The sequence below is a fragment of the Macaca mulatta genome, chromosome 2, assembly GCF_049350105.2.
Source record: "Macaca mulatta isolate MMU2019108-1 chromosome 2, T2T-MMU8v2.0, whole genome shotgun sequence".
Taxonomy (NCBI): domain Eukaryota; kingdom Metazoa; phylum Chordata; class Mammalia; order Primates; family Cercopithecidae; genus Macaca; species Macaca mulatta.
The window spans coordinates 199921605-199942814 of record NC_133407.1 but is presented as its reverse complement, the minus strand read 5'-3'; the positions used below and the strand labels follow the sequence as shown (position 1 = coordinate 199942814).

Genomic DNA, 21210 nt, shown 5'->3' with positions numbered 1-21210 from the left:
CAGAGAAAGGAAGAATAAATAAGTACATGTGGGGCAAAAGCAGGAAAAGCAGAAAATGGGAGTAGTCAGACAGGAAGCTTGTACAAAACTTCCTCAGGCATAAAAGAGCTTGTCACATACTAGGATGAAAGAATAGCTAGAAATATGGGCAGAGACCTTTTCAGTTCAGGCCCTGGAAACTATGTTAAGAATTCTGAACTTCGTTCTGTGGTTTTAAGAAGAAGCAGATTTTTGCATTAAAAGGTTACTCTTCTTTCAATAGAGAGAATAAGTTAGAAAGTGTCAAAGTGGAAGCAGGAAGACCAGTTAGAAGATCATCTGATTAGTTAGGTGAAAAATGTAACCTGGCAATGATAGAAATAAAGAAAAGAAGTGGAAAATGAATAGATTAGAAACATTTTCTGGAGGCAGAAGCAATGATGTTGGTTGGTAAATCACACATAGAAAGTGAGTTAAAAGGGGTTTTAAGGTTGCAGCTAGGTTTCTGGGATAAACATTTATCTCAAGGTAGAAATATTTACGCAAATTTGGAGATCAAGGATGAAAAGAACTTAATGTTCCTGTCATTGGTAAATAACTCAAAAATGTCACTATCACTTCAGACTAGATAGAGAAGGAATGCTGAGTGTTGGGTGAGAAAGAAAACAAACACAGACCAATATAAAAAGATAACACTTCAAATCTAGTAAGAATCAGCCTATTTGTCTACATTCTTATATAAAGAATATTTGAATTAAATAGAACCACAATGGCTACAAAATGGCAAATGTATTTACAGAGGTAAGAGTTGTTAACTAGAAAACTCATTAAGCACTATTGCAGCAGTCCAGGCAAGAGATGATAAATGACTTAGAGTTGTTGTAAAGATAGAAAGAAGTATGGATATGAAAGAGGTAATATTGGGCAGGGTGCTGTGTCTCATGCCTGTAATCCTGGCACTTTGAGGCTGAGGCAGGAGGATAGCTTGAGACTAGGAGTTCAAAACCAGCCTGGGCAACATAGTAAAACCCCATCTCTACAAAAAAAAAAATACAAAAATAAATAAATAAATAAATAAATAAATAACCAGGTGTGAGGGCACACACCTGTAGGCCCAGCCACTAGGGAGGCTGATGTGGGATGATAGTTTGAGCCCCAGGAGTTCAAGCTGCAGTGAGCCATGATCATGCCACTGCACTCCAGCCTGGGTGAGAGAGTGAAACACTGTCAAAAAAAAAAAGGAAAAGAAAAGAAAAGAAAAAGAAAGAAAAAAAAAGAAAGGAGTAAAATTGAAATTGACAAACTTGGTGTTGTTTTGGTTGGAAAATATGCAACCGTAGCTGTTACTTACAGACAGTAATGCTCATCCATGTGTACCACTAGTTGTTACTTCTTGATGTGAGGCATCTCCATACAATATTTTGTAGAATAATGTACTTGTCTGGAATATAATACTCTGAGCATAACTACAGATGTTAAAAGGACACATTTATGCCTACGGCACTTTGCAAAAGGCTTACGCAAACATTGTCTCCATTAATCCTGAAGTCAGTTTTGTGAAGTTAGGCTGATCATTCATACTTTCTCAGTTAAAACAGTAACAATAACAAACCAACTCCGATGTTTGAGAGGATAAAATACTTTTCCAGCGTCAAATATCTAGATTAACAAAATAGCGGAACTCACATGGTGGTTTTAAAATATTTCCACAAATATGTTGATACTCCCTCCTTCAAGAAGTGGATCTTAATTTCCATCTTCTGGATTGTGGGTAAGAGGGTGGAAATGATGGTGTGATTCTAAGACTAGACTGTAAAAGATACTGGGATTTTCTTTCTGCTCTCATGCTCTCTCTTTTTGATCATTCACCCTGGGGAAGCCAGCCACCATATTATTGAGAAATCTGTTGCAGCCTGTGGAGAGACTCACAAAGCGAGAAACCGAGGTTTAGTCCACTAACCAGCAGGGAACTGAGGTTTGCTAACAATCATGGGAGTCAGTGGATGGACGAAGATGACTACAGACCTGGCTTACAGCTTGACCATAACTTTAATGAAAGACCTTGAGCCAGAACCTCTCAGCTAAGCTACTTCTAGATTCCTGATCCTCTGAAACGACATGATTTAATAGATATTTGTTGTTTTAAGCTGCTGAACTTTGAGGGTAAAATTTATTACACAGCAATAGATAACTGCTATAGTCTGGATCCCAAGTAACTACTTATTCTCTTTTCATCCCAACTACTTCCAAAACCATGGTTATAATTCCCGCATCAGCTGGAGGCCATGACTGCAATTATAACTTTAATCAACATCACCGTAGAATCTCTTTTACATCAGTGAGCCCAAGTAAAAATGTATTATTATGGGGGACACCGATTTGCACAATTGCATTATAATCAATCCTATAGATTTGTTTTGTTGGATTAGAGAAGTGTTTTTGAGTGAGACATTTAGCTCCCAGCTCAGACAGTTCTTAATACTTCCTGATTTTCTATTCCAGCCAGATGGTTATGCATGTTTAAGTTATGGTTTTGGTTTTAGAATGTATTATAACCAGATCATTACAAAAATGCCATCACTATCTCACATAAAATTGCCTCTTCACAAAGTATATAATCCTATGAAGCCCCTAGGACAGCACTGGACACACTGTAGACCCCCAAGCAATATACAAGTGATTCGCTGATATGATATTCACCTGGAATGAACATCAGCGTGGTGGAATAAACACTCTGAAGCGTGTTTTCTTGTGTTTTTACGGTTCTTACTCTCTCTAAGAAGCTTTATGTTTATCTCTGGTTCCTGTACGGACACTGGCGCATCTCTTTTCATGGTTTATGAAACAGAATTTCCCACTCCTTAGAAGCCTTCCATTGATTGTTATTTTGATATCCTATTAGTGTAATCAATAGTATTACAACTCATTAGAGATGAACAAGAACTTCAATCTCAACTGCAATTACTTTTCTATCTCCCAAATTGGATTCAGCAGATTTGATGTACAAAGATATATGTGGCCTGAAAATAATTTTGTAAAAATGAATGTATTGTGCCCCTAATGCCATGATCAATGAAAAAATCTTCAGCCATGATTTCCTCCCACTCTTCCCACCATTAATTACAGTAGCTATTTATATATAGTCTAATAATTATTTAATTAGATGAATAAATTAACAAGCAAAGACAAAGAAGACTGTTTTATGCAAATAACATTAACACTGTTTATTTAAATTGGGCACCAAGGTGTAAAACAGGTACTAGCAGGCACAAAATTATTTTAGTAACTATGCAAGAGAAAGATAAACACATACATAGGTGGATAGCCGAATTAAAACACTGTGTTGAGGGCTAAACAGATACTAGAGAAAACCATGCCCATAAATTCATGATCATGCTGATCAGATAGCAAGAAAACTTAGAAAGATAAATAAAATACAACTAAATCAGATTCTAAAAAATTAAAGACTTAATTCTAAGAGGGTTTGGGGGATGCATTAGATCAGAGGTGTGCGAGAAGTTCTGATTCAAGTGGAACTCAAAGTCCGCGTTTGTCAAGGATGAATGATGACTAGCGTTAGGATCTTCAGTCCAGGGTGAAAAGATCAGGAAAAAGACCTACACGTGCATTTGCAAGGCCGTGTCCAGAGGGCCATGTGGCTGGATCAGACAGTATTTGTAGAAAAATCTGTAGTGGAAGATAAGTTAGTTTTACATAACGCAGGGCAGTGATCTTAGGGGTATGGAGTTGAGTCGAAGAGCAATGGGAAAATGGTACAAGTTTTGAGCAAGTTTGAGAGAGAGGGAGAAACCAGCTACTATAATACATAGAAAGAACGGTACAGCATCAGCAAATTGATGGCTGCTTAATGCTTAGTTAGGCAAAGAAGATGATCCCTGGTCATGTATTTAATTAGCCCGTCTTATACACTGGAGTCACGCCAGCTGGAGTATCACAAGTGTCCCTCCCTTGAGTATGACATACTCCACCCTCCAGAAAGTGATGAGTCAGGTTTTCAAGCAGAGCCTTGGGTTGTGTCTGTGTAGAAGAAAAGCTCCACATTTGACATATTGAGAAACTAAAGGGTGGTGATAGCTCAGCCTGTGACTGGTGGAAACCAGTCTGAGGGTCGCTCCCTGTTCTTCCCGCACGCAGAATTCTCCTTAATGTGACAAAGCCTTATTGTGAATTCTAAGTGTAATTTACTACACAAAGATGCTATGAGAGGGTTTGGGCCCACTGACAACAGGCATCGATGTTCACCCTGCCACTTCCCTGAAAAGGTAATTTGAAAAGGCGACTGCAGAGATTTAATACATAGGAGTCTCATGAACAAACCATAGTCACAAACCATAAGCCATAAGCAAAGTATATCTAGCCTTTGGGTTTGAATATTACTCATTTAGATTTTTATTAAATAGAGTGATTTTAAGGAAAACTAACTCTTTGACGACTAACATTTGGAATCTGACCTTAACATCATTTCATAAGGTAAAAATAGGTACATAAGGTATGCACACGATATACAGTGTCTCTAAGAATTTTATTTCTTTTCTATGAAATTTACTTCTGACTCTCTAATAAGCTATTGGAAAACCTGATGGCATTCACAGAAAATGAAGTCTTTTGCTAGAACTTAAATAGAAATAACTGTGATGCTAGAAAATGCTACTTTGTCTGACATATAATTTTATTTAATCCATTCTATGAGTATCATTATATTCCTACCTGAACAGGTGTTTCAGAATTCATGAGATTCTGCACTTTTACAACAGTAAAAGTCAAATACCTAATTTTATCATTGACAGGAAAAATTAAAACATTTATATACAGAGGAATGATAAATAACCAATATTTGTGAAAAAAAGAATGCTTTATTCACTTTAATTTTCTGGTTAAATGAGAGTGAACTAGATAATCTTGAATCCATGATAGTACAACCTTCCCCCAATACATTTCTTACCAATGAATACATAGTCTACCATGTCAAATTTAGTGTTTCATTAATAAATGTGGCTTTTGGGATATCTGAATTTCATCAACGTTATTTTCTAGGACCGTGAGTGTGACCATTGATCAGGATAACACATCCCTGTGAAAGGTTTAAGGTAATGTTTGCAAAGATGACTGTAATAGTTCCTGTCATCCCAAATGCCCATTTATGTGTGACTTTGGCAATTCTCCCATGAAGAGGCAGAGGCTCTTTCGACATTGCTTGAATCTGAGTTAGCTTTATTATTTGTTTTGGCCAATAGAGTGCAGTGAAAGCAATATACCTGACTTTGAGGTTGGATCTTAAAAGAACCTATTAAAAATTTAAAAATAACAGATGCTGGTGAGATTGCAGAGCAAAGGGAATGCTTAGTGATGAGAATGTAAATAAGTTCAGCCACTGTGGAAAGCAATGGACAATTTCTCAAAGAACTTAAAACAGTTACCATTTGACCCAGAAATCTCATGACTGAGTATATGTCCAAAAGAATGCAAATTGTTCTACCATAAAGACACATGCATGCTTATATTAATAACTGCACTTTTCAAAAGAGAAAAGAAATGGAATCAATCTAAATGTCCCTCATTGGTGGGCTGGATAAACAAAATGTGGTACATATGCACCATGGAATACTATGCAGCCATAAAAAAGATCTATCTATGTTGTCCTTTGCAACAACATAGATGGACCTGGAAGCTATTGTCCTTAGAAAAGTAATGCAGAAATAGAAAATGAAATATAGCATGTTCTCACTTATAAGTGAGAGCTTTACACTGAGTACATATGAACACAAAGAAGGGAACAGTAAACACTGGGACCTAATCGAGGTTGGAGGGTGGGAGGAGGATGAGAATTTAAAAATTACTTATCGGGTACTATGCTTACTAGCTGTGTAATAAAATAATCTGTACAATAAACCCCCATGACACACAACTTATCTATATAACAAACCTGCACATGTACAATCATTCTAAAATAAAAGTTAAAAAAGAGAGAGAGAGAGAGAGAGACCTTACAGCATCTGCTTTTGCTGTCATGGAAATCTGCCCGGAGACTACACAAAAGGAATCTGTTATATACTAGTGCAGGGTGAGAGGCCATGTGGAGAAGAATGCAGGCACAGGAGCTGATAGCATCAGGTGCCAGATGTGAGCAAAGCAACAATGGACTTTCCAGCCCAAATCATAGCAGCCGTCTGTTTTCTGCAATAGGACTACTTAGCTCAAATCCATACAAACTCAGCTCTGTGTCTTCACTTCTTTTTGCCTTAGTTTCCTGCTCTGTAAAATGAGGGTAACAACACTATCTGATTTGTTGGGTAATTGACAATATCAAATGCAGGAATGCAAATAGATACATTAAAATATTGCTGACGGGAAAGCAAGCTCTAATAAAATGAATAAAATGTTAGTGACTAATGTTGTTGTGGCTGTTGCTGCATTTTTAATTATTTATCTTTTACAGAAAAGGAAACCAGGACTCAATGAAACTAAATATTTGCACAAAACCACAGAGCTATGAAACTAGGATTCAAGGCCATATTTATTTGTTCCTGAGTCCAAGTGATTAACCATTGTACATTTTTGTATCCACTCTGCAACTCTGATTTAGTCAGGGATAGTTGTGTGGAATTAATCGTGGCCAACGAGTTCAAATATGTATTTTATATATTAAAATATATATTGTATGTATTATATATAAAAATATATTTTATGATTATATATTTTATGTATTATATATAATACATATTTTATGTATTATATAGTATGTATTGTATTATATATATTATATGTATCATATATATTTTATATTATAAATATGTACAAGTTAAATAAATAATATTTTGATTAACCTGGTGCAACTAAATTAAGTGCTTTAATATAACTTTGTCCAGGGAGTCAGCTCCTTGCACCTGCCTGGCGTCATCTTCTGTGATTCCTTCTTACCCTAGATTTCAGACCATACATCCTGTGCACCTCCTGCGAATGCTGTTAGTAATACACTATGTGACATTGCAAAGGGAACTTAACAACCATTTGTTAAAACTCTGTCCTAAAGACTTTAGTTGATGTACTAATTAGTTAAGCCATCTTTCTGAGGATCCCCGACTCTACCACTTAATCTTTTACTACAGAAAATAAGAATGAGAAAGGGTAGAGAATAGCAAAAAGGAAACAGGGATTTTTTTTCTTTTCTAATGAGTTTGGAAATAAGAATGGTCTTATGAGAAATGAGGACTTTGTTTAATTCCAAATGCATTCCTTTGCTGGAATTCCAATTTACTTGAGTTTTAACAGATGTCGTACCTAAGTTCTCAAACTGTTATAATCCATTTGCACATTCTTAAACAGAGCTAAAGCAACTATGTGGTGGTGCAATATAAAAGTAGAATCAAGAGTACTTCAGCTTTGCTCATTTTTATTTCTGTGGTACACACCTCCCACTCACACAGAATTCTTCCATCTCCTTCTCACTTGATTGCACTGTCTTGAGCTCAATTCATATTATCTCTGCAGTGCAACCCATCTTTTGATACAACTTTATTTAGTATATTTCCACTACTGTATAGAAAAAAATACCTGGTTGTGCTGGAGAGAATTACTTACCCTGCTCAAACATCTGATATATCCTGAAACAAACATGGATTATAATGGAACACTCAAAATCAAACAGAATTAAACTACCATGTTAAAAAGACAGCAACCATAAACATAGATTCAATTATGTAACAAACCTGAGAGTATATAAAAAAATGTTAGCAATCTGGTTTCATCATTCATAGACCAAGAGGTCGTCTGAAAATAGATGATATTAAAATGGGGGTGAGTCAACCTCACCTGTAGTAAATAGAAAGCGAGCCCTCCTCAGAAATGAAAGATCTAAAGAGCTATCAAAGTATTTTATTTCTTACTACTCAGGAAACTTTGAGTTATGCATTGACAATCTTCACTTTCCCATCAAACTGTAAATATTCATAGGAAGTGGTGACATGTTAAACTGTTATTACACTTTCATGAAGTGTGAAATCTCAAGAGACAGCTTTATGGTGTTATAGGCCTGCATTCAGAGTCTGATAATGCCACTCACATAAATAAATAGGTCCATATTTATCTATTGGCAGGTCAGTCCTCTGAGCTGAGCCTCTATGTTCTTACGTGTGAAATGTAGAGATTGAGAATGCGTGACTCATCACATTTTTGTTTCGCTCAATTGACTTGATACATGGGCATATGATTTATCACGGTAAGCCAGCATACCAGTACTATTTTTATTAGTTTTTCTAACAGCAGGCCACCGAAAGATTCAGTATTTAGCATTACTGACGACAAATATAAGGTGTAGTTTTGCGGGAAATCCACTGGAGATTCACAGGTCTATGTACAAGGAAAGTTGGTGAGTAGAACTGCGGAGAAGACTGAAAAGGAGTGAGACAGGGATTCAGATGGAGGGGATGAGAAGCACATACCTTTTTTCATAATTCTCCCATCTGCCCATATTAACATACAGTTATGTTCATAAGACTGTCCCTCTCTATTGGTGAAGGTACCACCTGGACCTTCTAAAGGCATGGATTTAGAAGGGTTTGTTTCAATAAATATATGATGTCTTAGACATCATATTTACTCTTGTAGTTTCTTCTTTTAAAGATGTTGCTAAAGCAACATTTGTTGTAGCTAGATGGCTGCATGTGGGCAAGGATACGGTGCCTGAATTACAATTATTTACTTATACTCTAAGCAACTAAGTTAAATCTATATTTTTAATTGTAGAAAAATAAGATTTACTTGACCTGGGAAAAGGTGACTGAGGTACTCGGCTCTCTGATCTAGAGTATTCAGGGATTTCCCTCAAATTAACCATGCACAAAGTTATTCACTAGCTCTACACATAATCAAACATTTGAGACTGTTTCACACTGAATATGACCTGGACCAGGTTGAATCTCTTGCACAGATAACATTCAGAAGTTATTATATACTCCTCGAGTGAATCTGTTAGTCACTTGTTTCTTCATGTATTCATACTTTGTAAACATTCAAAGGGCTCACAATATGCCAGGCACTGCTCTTAGAACAGTAGATACAACAACGTGTTACCAAGAGACAAAGCCCCAGTTCTCACGGAGCTTACGCTGTCATTCTTCTCTTACTTTTTCATGAAGATGGACAAAACATCCCAAATATGGTGCTCCCCAAGACCATAGCCCCTGAAAAAGGAGTAATATTAAGAAGCAATGTATTATATAATGTAACTTTCTCTGTATGTGGGAACTTGATCTAGGGGATCCCATTCCACAGGTTGCCCAATTTTCTGTTTTGTGGAGATACATTGGACCAGTTAGATATTAACTCTTAAAAATATGAATTAAAAATACCAACAGAAAGAGGCAGAGAACACAGGAATAGAGACTGAAATCAGGTAAAGAGGAGTTCCATAAAGAGCGAAGTCATGCTAGAAGGAAGTAAAAAACACAGAAAAACTAAACCCTGAGGCTGAGAACAGTAGAATTGGAGGACATCAGCCGATAGAGACGTGCTCCTGCCTCACCTAGAACTGCCCGGGATTCTAGAGCTACGTTCCATTTGACTCACTCGTCAAACATTCCTTACACTTGTAGAGGGGTGGCCTGCTTGTGATTTCTCCATCTTCAATAATAAACAGCCTAAATTAAACAGAATGTGTGTCTGCTAAACAGGCATATGACTATTTTCTTCTATTTCCATTATATGCCCCTCACGTTTTATTCATTTATTAAGATGCACATTTATACAGAATTGCATGGAGGAAAAGATCATGGATGGAAGCTTGTTAGAAATGGACCATGCTCACTCGATGGCACAGTAACCAACTGAATGGCAATTTATTTCAATTGGTCTATTTAAGAAGCTAGAAAACTATTTTTAAAATACCCATAGTTCAGGTGACAATAAGAACAAAATGCTTGGACCTCTCTGATCTCCTGAATCCTGAGAACATGTTATGGAAATGCTCTGATAGGTCAGGCATCTCCTGGATTTAGAGGGTCTTTTTTTTTCCCACTTGAATCACAATAGTATAAGCCAGAATGCAGATGAAAGGACAAGTGGCTGGCCAGAGCTTCCAGATTTCTCTGCCAGCACTAAATCAATAGACACAAAAAAACCCAAGGCAAATGCCGAACTGCATGTAGATAAAGTCTACATAAAACAAAGACTAAGAAGCTGTTGAAGGAGCAAAGACCATGACTCAGGAAAACCTACAACGAGTGCAGAATGGGATACACATACACCACACATACACAAACACACACACGGAGAAATACACACATACTCAAAAAAATTCAGGTGATGCAGACCAGACAGAAAACTGAGTGAGCATTTTCCCAGCTACAAATTGGAATAAAGGGGAAATTAGAAATAAAACCCTGGATTTCACACTCTCACTTGTTGCTGGCTGCACTGTTTTGCACCTCTGATAACTGTATATGTCTGTTCTCATTCCACACTGTGGCTTCAACTGTTCTCAAATAATGTTTAAATTTTTCACATAGATTTAAAATTGATAAAGGAATTTTTACAGAAATCTGGGCAGAGTAGCTCCTACCTGCTTGCATTTATTTAGTATCCAGAAGGACCTGAAGAGGTATGCACCTGCCACATTTGCTGTAATTTCGTCTAGATACACTGCGTGTTACATAAGCACAATTTGAAAAATTCACTATTAATTTTATTTGAAAGCAATAAGAATAAAATATCATTACATCAATGCCTGATAAAAACATTAAAATATGAGAGGAGAAAAAGCAATAGATGTCTTTTGGTACATCATGATGTAAAACAAATAATATACATAATATACACAAGTCCAGGTCTTTTAGAAACCAATATGGCTATCACTTACATTTCTCTTCTCTGACTTTCTTTCTTCATATATAATTCTTTTGTGTTGTTGTTGTTGTTTGTTTGAGACGGAGTCTCGCTCTATCACCCAGGCTGGAGCACACTGGTGCGATCTCAGCTCACTGCAAGCTCTGCCTCCCAGGTTAAAGCGATTCTCCCCGCTCCTCCTCCCGAATAGCTGGGATTACAGGCACCCGTCATCATGCCTGGCTAATTTTTGTATTTTTGTAGGGATGGGTTTCACCATGTTGGCCAGGCTGGTCTTGAACTCCTGACCTTAGGTGATCCACCTGCCTCGGCCTTTCAAAGTTCTGGGATTACAGACATGAGCCACCGTGCCTGGCTCCTTTCTTCATATAATTCTATCGTGCCTATCTCACAGTAAGCTTTGACAGAACTAGTTTCACTGTTTTATTTTTTCTTTGAATTCAACTAAATGACAGGAAAACCATCTAAAATGTTTGAGAAAACATTTTAAAAATTAAGTGATTTAGTGTACACTGTCAAAAATAGGTCTTAACCATTTTTGAAATAATGAAAATGTAAAAGCAAGTAAGTAATTCTGGGCAGTATAAAATAACCAGATTATTTATTGTCTGTCAATTGTTATGAGCAGTCTTATATAATCCGCAAATAAAAACAGAAAGTCCATTAAAATTATTCAATTAAATCCTTACCCTGGTTTTATAAAACAAAAATGGCCATATTCTGTTACTGCTTCAGATTAAATAGAGCTTTGTGTACTGGAGACTGACTTTCAACCTCTGCACTTGTTTTCCGAGATTGAAGTCATTTTTCTTTCTAATTATAAATTTAGATCCTTTACATTCAATCAAAACTTCACATCAGTTTGTAGAGATCTCTGATTTGAATAGAGATTGTGTAAAAGCAGAAAAAATAGACCAACTTGTACATAGGAACAGCTATTGTACGCACATCCTAGTGGCATTTTTTCAAGTACTTGGATGCTAACATTTTCAGTTTATGTTCTGCTCAAGATGCCTTTCAACACCCTCACTAAAAATGTGAATTTTAGAATACTCTAGTTTTCTTTAGAATAGCCAGCTCTGGATTATTTCTAATGTCTATTTAACCAGCAAATGAAGAGGCAGGAGAACGTTGTGTTTAGGGGAGGCAGTTCTAACGCCAGCTTATCGGGGCTTGAATATCGGCTCTACCACTTGTGGGTTGAGATAATATGGGCAAGTTCCACGACTCTTTTTGAGTTTCAATTTCCTCATTTTAAAAATGGAGATGCTTTGGCACTGGCATAAAATCAGACATAGACAAGTGGAACAGAATAGAGAACCCAGAAATAAATCCATACATCTACAGAGAACTCATTTTTGGCAAAGGTGCCAAGAACATACGTCGGGGAAAGGACAGTCTCTTCAGTAAGTGGTGTTGGGAAAACTGGATTTCCACATGCAGAAGATTGAAACTAGACTGGTGTCTCTCACCACATACACAAATCACATCAAAATGGATTAAACATTTCAATCTAACACCTCAAACTATGAAACTACTAAAAGAAAACAATGGGGAAGCGCCCCAGGACATTGGACTGGGCAGATTTCTTGAGAAATACCCCATGATCACAGGCAACCAAGCAGAAATGGACAAATGGGATCACATCAAGTTAAAAGGTTTCTGCACAGCAGAGCAAACAAGCAACAAGATGAAAAGACAACCCATAGAATGGGAGAAAACATCTGCAAACTACTCATCTGACAAGGGATTAATAACCAGAATATATAAAGAATTTATAAGGAACTCAAACAACTCTGTAGGAAAAAATCTAATAATCTGATTAAAAAATGGGCAAAAGATCTAAATAGGCATTTATCAAAAAAGATATATATGTGGCAAACAGGTATATAAAAAGGCGTCCCCATAGAGGTATCAGAGATACCAACAGAGGTATCAAAATATCTCATGTGATTTATATACACCTACTATATACTCGCAAAAAATAAAAAGAAAGATTAATAAATGTATAAAAATAAATAAATGGAGATTCTAGTGATAGCATCTGCCTTATGCATTCTTTTGAGAATACAATAAATTAAAAATATGTCAGGTGCTTCGCACAGTGCCTGTGATATGGGAAGTGCTGAAAAGATTCTCAACAATATCGTTATTTAAATTATTCCGCCCATTGTTATCATCCTCATTAGTATTTGGCAGTATATTCTCTGGCGGGAATGCGAAATGCTAAAGCCAGCATACTAAAACAACGTAGCAGTTTCTTATGAAGTTTGCTTATCTGTTATCATAGACTCAGCAATTCTGCTCTTAGCAGTTTTACCCAAGAGAAAAGAAAAACATATGCCCACATGAAGCGTGTTTATATCAGCTTTATTCATAATCACCCCCAACTGGTAACAACCAATTCTCCACCGGATGGTGAGTAGATGAGAAAATTGTGGTACCAACATACAAGGGAATATTAATCGATAATTTTAAAAAATAAATATTGATACATGCAACAGTGTGGATGGATTTCAATACACTATGTTAAGTGAAAAAAAATCAGAAAGAAAAAGCTACAGATTGAAAAATTTAATTGACATGATGTTCTAAAAAAGGCCAAGTTATAAGAACAGAAACCTGATCAAAGTTTGTTAGGAGGATGGACTATAAAGGGACATAAAGGAAACTTTGGGGATGAGGGAAATATTCTATGTGTTAATTATGGTGGTGGTTACATCACTTTACATATTTTCCAAAACTCATAGAAATGTACAGCTATAAAAAGTAACTTTTACTGTACATAAATTGTATCTAGATAACCTGACTTGAAAGATGAAACTAGAAATACGTGCATATCAAGTCAGTATGGAGGAATATGTAAAAACATTAACAAGTTACCTTCCAAGGTCCTTACATACACTCCTTTGAACAAAGCCTAAGCTATGACTGGAGTTGCTGATTCATCCTAAAGCATTATGTCAGAATCCAGTTACGTCCACAAAGTTCATGGGTATTCCTAAGATGTTGCTTTCTGAGCTGGCCTAGAAAGCCAGGAAAATGTGGAAATAAATATTCAAGATCCAGGGTCCACAAGTCCTCAGTTGTGCTCAAAGTCTGACCCTCCTTCACCACTCAGGTTCTGGGTCAGCGAGTTCAACTCATGAGGAAGGGCCCACAGACACACAAAGCCTAATCCAGGTTATGGAATTATTAACAGGAATCAGCTCAGCGGAGGGAAGGGATAAAAAACCTGATTAACTGGCACTGAGCTAAACGAGAAAGCTCCTGGCAGCAAGTGCAGAAGCACCCTGTTGGCACTACATTCTTAAGCTATTCAGGTTTGAAGCCAGGTGATTTGGTTGTAGTGGTAATCCAGAGACAATCAATTTTTATGTCTGACACGGCTCTGAACTGTCTGCTCCATTTCCCACCAATTAAATCTTCTTATTGAATAATGCCCGTTAGTTTCCTTATCTTTTTATTTGAAAGTTCTGTTTTACAAGCAAGTAGCAAACTATAGAGCATTCTTTTGATTTAGTTGGTTCTTATTTTATTTTTTCTTCTTAAATACAAGACATGTCTGATTATTATTATTATATAATAGATGCTCTCGTATTTGCTATTGTAAATAGTCTGAATTGTTATACCTTCTTCTTTCCAACTAACTTTTTTCTCTCTCCTTTTTTAACCTTTTTATTGGTATCTGGTTTTCAAATGTAGCCACGGTCTAACATTTATGATATAATTTTTAAATTGATGATTATAATTTTTTAAGGATTGAAAATGTTTTATAATTTTATGAAATAAATAAAAATTAAAAAACTTCAACTAAATCAACTTATTAAGCTACTATAGGTCTTACAAGTTAAGAAAACTGCTCTTTTGAAATATCTTAAACATGTAACTGTAAGCAATATTTATAATTCACAAGTTTTCAGAAATTAAGTTCAATAAAAATAATAATTTACTCTGCTTAATTCATGTTTAATTTGTCCAACCCTTAATATAATTTAATTTCAAACATTTATAAAGATGCAGACAACCTACGCCAACAAATGAGTAAACAAACCAAAAATCCTCGGGAAGTCCTGAAGGACTATAGCCACTCTTTAAACTTAAATTGATTGCATTTTTGAGAAAATGATGTTTCTCTCAATTGATTAGACCCCTAAGAAATGAACAGTTGGGCCACCCTACCATATCGAAAGCCCCAGATAGCTGAAGTGCTAACTGGGGACAAAAGGAGCACAGAAGGCGTACCAGAGTTGTACCAAACAATCACAACTTAGTGAACGGTTGCAGAAATGAAAGGTTGTAGAGTCCCACAGTGTTTTCCTTTCTTGGCCTTGAATGTATTTGTATATATTAACCAATTTCCATGTTTCTTCTTCTTCCTGTTCGCTACATTTTTTGAAGATTTTACCGAACGACAAATTGGGATTGCAAGTGAATGAGAAAAGCTTGAATACATCCCAACATCTTATTCAGATTCAGTTAAAATGGGATTATAACCAAATAAGTTATTGATGGGATTTTGAGTTTCCATTTATGGGAAGAGAGTGAAGACATTTATATACGGTTTAGTGCATTATGTTAGACTGGACCAAATTTTTATTGTTATTGCTGTACTTGGAAGTATAATTATTTGTAGAAGGATGTAATGTAAATGGACGTTTACATGAAAGTTCTGGATATGAATCGGTTCTGCCAGGTAGGTGTAATTGCATGAGTTTTGGAGGGCAAAAGGAGGTAGTGGTTATTATTCTGCTGTTGTGGGTATTACAAAAACAGAGTAGCGATCAGTGTTTGCTGATCCCTGTACTGCATGTGTCACTGTCTTGTCACCAGCAGCTTGGCATGAGGGCCAGTTGTGGTAGAGACAGAGCACCAGTTTCTGAATGTACTACAAATAGTGTCATATACAAATGTCTTCATTCTCTTCCCCGAAATGGAAACTCAAAATCCCATCAATAACTTATTTGGTTATAATCCCATTTTAACTGAATCTGAATAAGATGTTGGGATGTATTCAAGCTTTTCTCATTCACTTGCAATCCCAATTTGTCGTTCGGTAAAATCTTATTTTTTAAGTTTATTCTTCTCTTTTAAGTAGGTAATAAAGAGCAATTTCTATAGCATTTTAGGCTGAGTCTATGTTGGAATTACCATATGTGCACATGATTCTAGACACAAACAACATTACTGAGATTCTTGTAGGAACCACCAGAACTCAGGATTTGTAAAATATTAATCAAATTGAGTAAAGGAATTTGTTCCAGAATAGTTTAGGATATCCAGTATAAAATTCTGGTTTTCTGTCATTGAGTATCCTCTTAATTTGAGCAAATTTTCTGTTGAACTTGTATCAGAGGGTTGCCCTTCCTTTGATAGCTCTTCAGTAGGCCAAGAGCAAAGTGAATGTAAGATAATTGAGTTATTCCTAAAATAAACTTTTTCTACTCTTCTGAGTTTATTTTTCTAAGGGGAGAAAATGTTTCCTCCAATTTTCTTATGAAGAGCTGATTAATCCTAAAATTTGAAGCCTAAGAAAAGGAAGAAACTATTGTGAGAATCAGAGTCACTCATGAGGAATTTAAACCACTGCAGAGATAAAACCCTGTGTAACAGTTAATAGCTCTATATACCAGGAAAACACAGTGGACCCTTGTAAAGAAAGAATAATAAGTTCTCAGTACACAAGAAAGCTACTTCAGTTTTTAATCCTATAGATCATGGTTTCATTTAAACTAAATTTTAATAATATGTGCTAATGAATAAAATGCGATTTTAAAAATAATAAATGAAACTTAACAAATTGCATATGGTTAGTTTGCATTTAAAAGACTAAAGTATTTTTCCATTGCAATGTTTGCATTTCTAAAGGATGGACAAAACCTTTTATTTTTAGCCGGCCAATCTGTACCATGTTTGATTTGTTTTTTGTTTTGTTTTTTTTTTTGGTGAACATTAAAATTCTACATTAAAAATTATAATTCCCCTTTACCAGGGACCTCAACTTTCCATCTTATTTCACCACAGATAGTTTTAGTGTCTTCAGTCTTTCATTTCAAAGTGCTTATATTTAATATTTATTACCAAAGAAATAGAAGGCTTAGTCAACTCAATGTTATTTATTTATTTTGCTTTGATCTGTAGGTTGTCATGTAAACTAAGCAGCATATTTCTCTCTCACTTACATATGGGCTTGCTGACTGACAGAGCTCTCAGATTTCTTTGTGGCTAAGGAAAGTTATTTTTGACACAGTGTGAGATATTTTAAAAGAGAGTTTGAAGTGTTAAAGCAGATATCTGGGCCAACAAAAATGAAGATCATGTTCTTAATTTTGATCATTCCAAAAACTTCAGGCTGAGCTTCCTTATCTCAAAAAAAGCATTGTAAAAAGTGAAGGTGGTTATAAAAAGATGGCCTTTAGCTTTTTGGGTTATAGAAATTAGCTTTAAAAATTCATCCCACGCCCCTAACATGATTTTTAGAGTGATTATTTTTTTCTCTCAAATCATGCATATATAGGATTCATCTCTTCGGTCATGCCTTTGTTTCCTGATCAGGCAAATCTCTGAATTTTCTAATTCTAGGTTCTTGATTGTTGCCTTTTAGCAAAGAAACTAATTTTAAAACATGCATCATAATGGTTAATCCACATGTCATTATTGATCTCTAAGTCATAATGTTGGCACAGACTGTACCTCTCATCTTAGTCACTGCTCATAGAAGTATTGAGAATCAAGAAAGGCTGATCTACCTTAAAATGATACAGATAAGAGACCATAGCTCTATTCAACTTTACCAAGAAAGCAAGAACCAATAAAAGACTGAGATAACTGGTAAATCAGGGGTCAATGACCAGCTAATATTGCCCAAGTTAATATGAATATCAAGCTGGTCAATATATCTAGCCAATTCTGGCCCTTCTCTTCCCTTCTGTTCCTTTCTGTCCATTCCTTCTTGCTGGAAGAGACATAATACCTGCAATATCTACCAAAGTTGAGCATCTGTGTATCCTACAACCCAACATATATACTCTCTTTTGAAATTTATACATATATTAAGCAAAGTATATTGGCAGGAATGTTTATAGAAGTTATATTGGTAATAGTCAAAAGCTGAAAACTACACAAATTATAATCAACAATAAAATGTACAAGTTGAGATATATTAATACAATGAAATATTATACAAAACAACGTGAATAACTCTCACGTAGACAAAAATTAAGTAAAAGAAGCTAAACGTCCTACATATGTACTGTGTGGTTCTATGTGTATAGAGTGCAATGACAGCAAAGCTGGTTTGCTGTGATAGATATTAGCATAAAGGTTGTGTGTAGCAGGAGTTGGTGATGAGAGTGGGGCAGAGGAAACCCTTCTAAGGGGAAGAGACATTGTATTCCTTGAAAACACACATGAAGGTGCGTTTAATGTGGAAAAATTCAAGTTGTACACTTGGGATTTGTCTAGTTTCCTATATAGATTACACTTCAATAAAAAAGCTCTGGCCCCTATGGAAAACTTAGATAATAGAACTGTGAAAGTAAAAACAAAACAAGAAAAATCAGAACTTCTTAAACATAGTTAATATTAATCTTCTCTTTTTTTCTTTCCAATCTTTAAAATAAAATCAGTGCGGCCGGGCGCGGTGGCTCAAGCCTGTAATCCCAGCACTTTGGGAGGCCAAGACGGGTGGATCACGAGGTCAGGAGATCGAGACCATCCTGGCTAACATGGTGAAACCCCGTCTCTACTAAAAATACAAAAAACTAGCCAGGCGAGGTGGCAGCGCCTGTAGTCCCAGCTCCTCGGGAGGCTGAGGCAGGAGAATGGCTTAAACCCGGGAGGCAGAGTTTGCAGTGAGCTGAGATCCGGCCACTGCACTCCAGCCTGGGCGACAGAGCGAGACTCCGTCTCAAAAAAAAAAAATAAAAAAATAAAAAAAATAAAAAATAAAATAAAATCAGTGCTAATAATAAAGAAACAGAAACTGAGATATCTATTAATCTGTCTTCCACCTGTCTATCTATCCCTCACTGTTTTTTAACTTAATGTCATATAAATTACTTACACTTCATTTATATATGATTTTAATATTCTCTCGTATGAATTTATAATAATTTAAATGCCTGCATTTTTATTTGTATAGTCTCAGAAGCATAACTTGAGTCAAAGCCATACAGTTATGAAAGTCTTGATCTTGTAGGACTCTTGATATTGCCAACCAAAATGTCTACTCCAATTTATATCCACACTAACATCATGGGTTGTTATCATTACAAGAAAAAGTCATAACAACACGAATCTTTCATGCCCAAGTGTGCTTTTGTAAAGTCAAAAGTGTACTATTAAGATGTGCTTTTCCTTACATCAAATATGGATGAGAAAAAAGTAGGTGTACCAAGGAGTTAAAAACTGGAATATTTGTAATTTAAAATATTCTTATCCACTGAATAAATTATTCTGGCATATGGCCACTGATACTTACAAGTAACATGTCAAATTACTTGGTGTGAGTTCTTAAGTACCGTCATAGAAACTAAGAAGGGACACTCAATAGTCTACTTTCTGTTTCATGGAGAGGAATGATAGCAAATTGGTTTTATCCCTTCAAAGTTATCACCACGTGTTGATGTACACTATGTTAAAAGATTCCTTCATTTCTATTTACATAACAATAAAATATGTGGCCGTAAACATTTTAAACCAATTAGGTCATTTTTATTTTTTCTTTTCTTCCTCCACAGTCTTGGTTCTTGTGTTTGCTCCCTGAGTGAAGAGTCATGCTTCAAACTGATTCACGGGTCTGGCAGAGACCACTGGTGCTGGCAGCTCTTTGCTGATATTCTGGATGGTCTGAAATTCTTCCCTCTGAGCATCAGTTCATTTGCTCATCGTCACCACAATATTTGGGAGCTTAGAAACCTCGAAAGTATGTTTTTCAATGTTTGGATGAGTGATAAAAACAAATGTATTTTGTGTTGGTTAAATATTTTTGAGACAGAACATTTAGTTATGTTTCTCAGGGTTGATGTGTTCATAAAATAGTATTTCATCAATACTGATTACTTCTGAGTATTGAAGATAATACCACTAATAAATATATGTATAAAATGCTTATTTAAAGGTATAATTCTGTTTAAAAAGTGAAGACAGGCAAATTTTGTACTGTGGAATATCATAATTGATCATTAACTCAACAGAAGCCAATGAGGGTATAGATAACAGTCTTTTCCCTCAATTTTAGGGGAAAATTTAGGGAAATATTTGGGGAAAAATGCTTCACAGTAAAGCAGCCTTTTGTGCAGACTGTAGTTTTGGCATAAAATTTACATTTTCCCCACCATCTCAAGACAAAAGTAATTTAAATAACTCACATAAATGAATTTACCAAAAACTATTATTATCTAAATCTATTTTTAGGCATGCTTTTGTTCTTCTTCATGTGCTAAGTTGATAGGACCCATATATATTGTCTTTGACTTCTAAAATTAATATTTGATATGAAAGTGATTTCCATGACCAACTGGCATATACTAGCAAACTGAAGAAGCACCAAGAGAAATAAATTTAACAGTTAAATATAAACATGATTTAAATGGAATTTCACATACATAGTCTTCAAATTTATCTTTTACCTCACTACATCATTGTCAGATTTTAATGTAAATCTATGTTCTTTGAAAGTAATAAAAATTTCAAGATCTGCAAATATTTGGTGAGTGGCTACCCTCTTTTTACATTCATTGTTAGTTGGAGAGAAAGCTCAGATAAGTCAATACTAAAGCAAGAGCTAGAATGAAGATGAGAGAGAGCCACAGCTAGGGAGGAAGAGAGAGCTATAGGAATAATCAGGGAAGACAGTGACAATATTTTAATGGGGGAAAGATCTGAGAAGGCTTCATTGAGGGTTGACATTTGAGTCAGACCTTGAAAGAGATCTAGGACTCTAACAGATTGAACTAGACGGCAGAGGGCATGCCAGTCACAGAAGAATGAAAGAAGAAATCTGTCCAATATTCTCCCGTTATCTACACATCCAGAGTCTTAATTCTGAACCTGCCACGAAGCCAGTCTTCACACTGCTGTGAGAGTCATCTTTTGAACAGGCAAGCAGCATCACATTCGCCTCCCCGCTGGTTTAAAGTGCAATAAACTTTCAGTGTATTGTATGTCATGAAAGTATGTCATGAAAAGGTCTCTGATCATCTAGACTAAGTTTATCTCACCACCCCTATCTCTCATTACCTGCACTTGCACCACTCACTGTCACTTACCTGTCATAGCAAACTGTTTGTACTTTCCTAAATACATCATGATCTTGCATCAGCTTCATCCTCTGTCTGGAATAAGCTTTTGTTCATAATTTATGTAGCT

General features: G+C 35.8%; 1 long non-coding RNA gene across 1 annotated transcript in view; it reads left to right on the top strand.

The window, feature by feature from the left end:
- The window catches only part of LOC144339554 (uncharacterized), a 29953-nt gene extending 9408 nt beyond the window's left edge, over positions 1-20545 (top strand). Inside the window, exon 3 of the long non-coding RNA XR_013414604.1 lies at positions 19581-20545. This is a non-coding gene — a long non-coding RNA (uncharacterized LOC144339554). The remainder of the gene's footprint in view (positions 1-19580) is intronic.
- Positions 20546-21210: the final 665 nt, after the last annotated feature.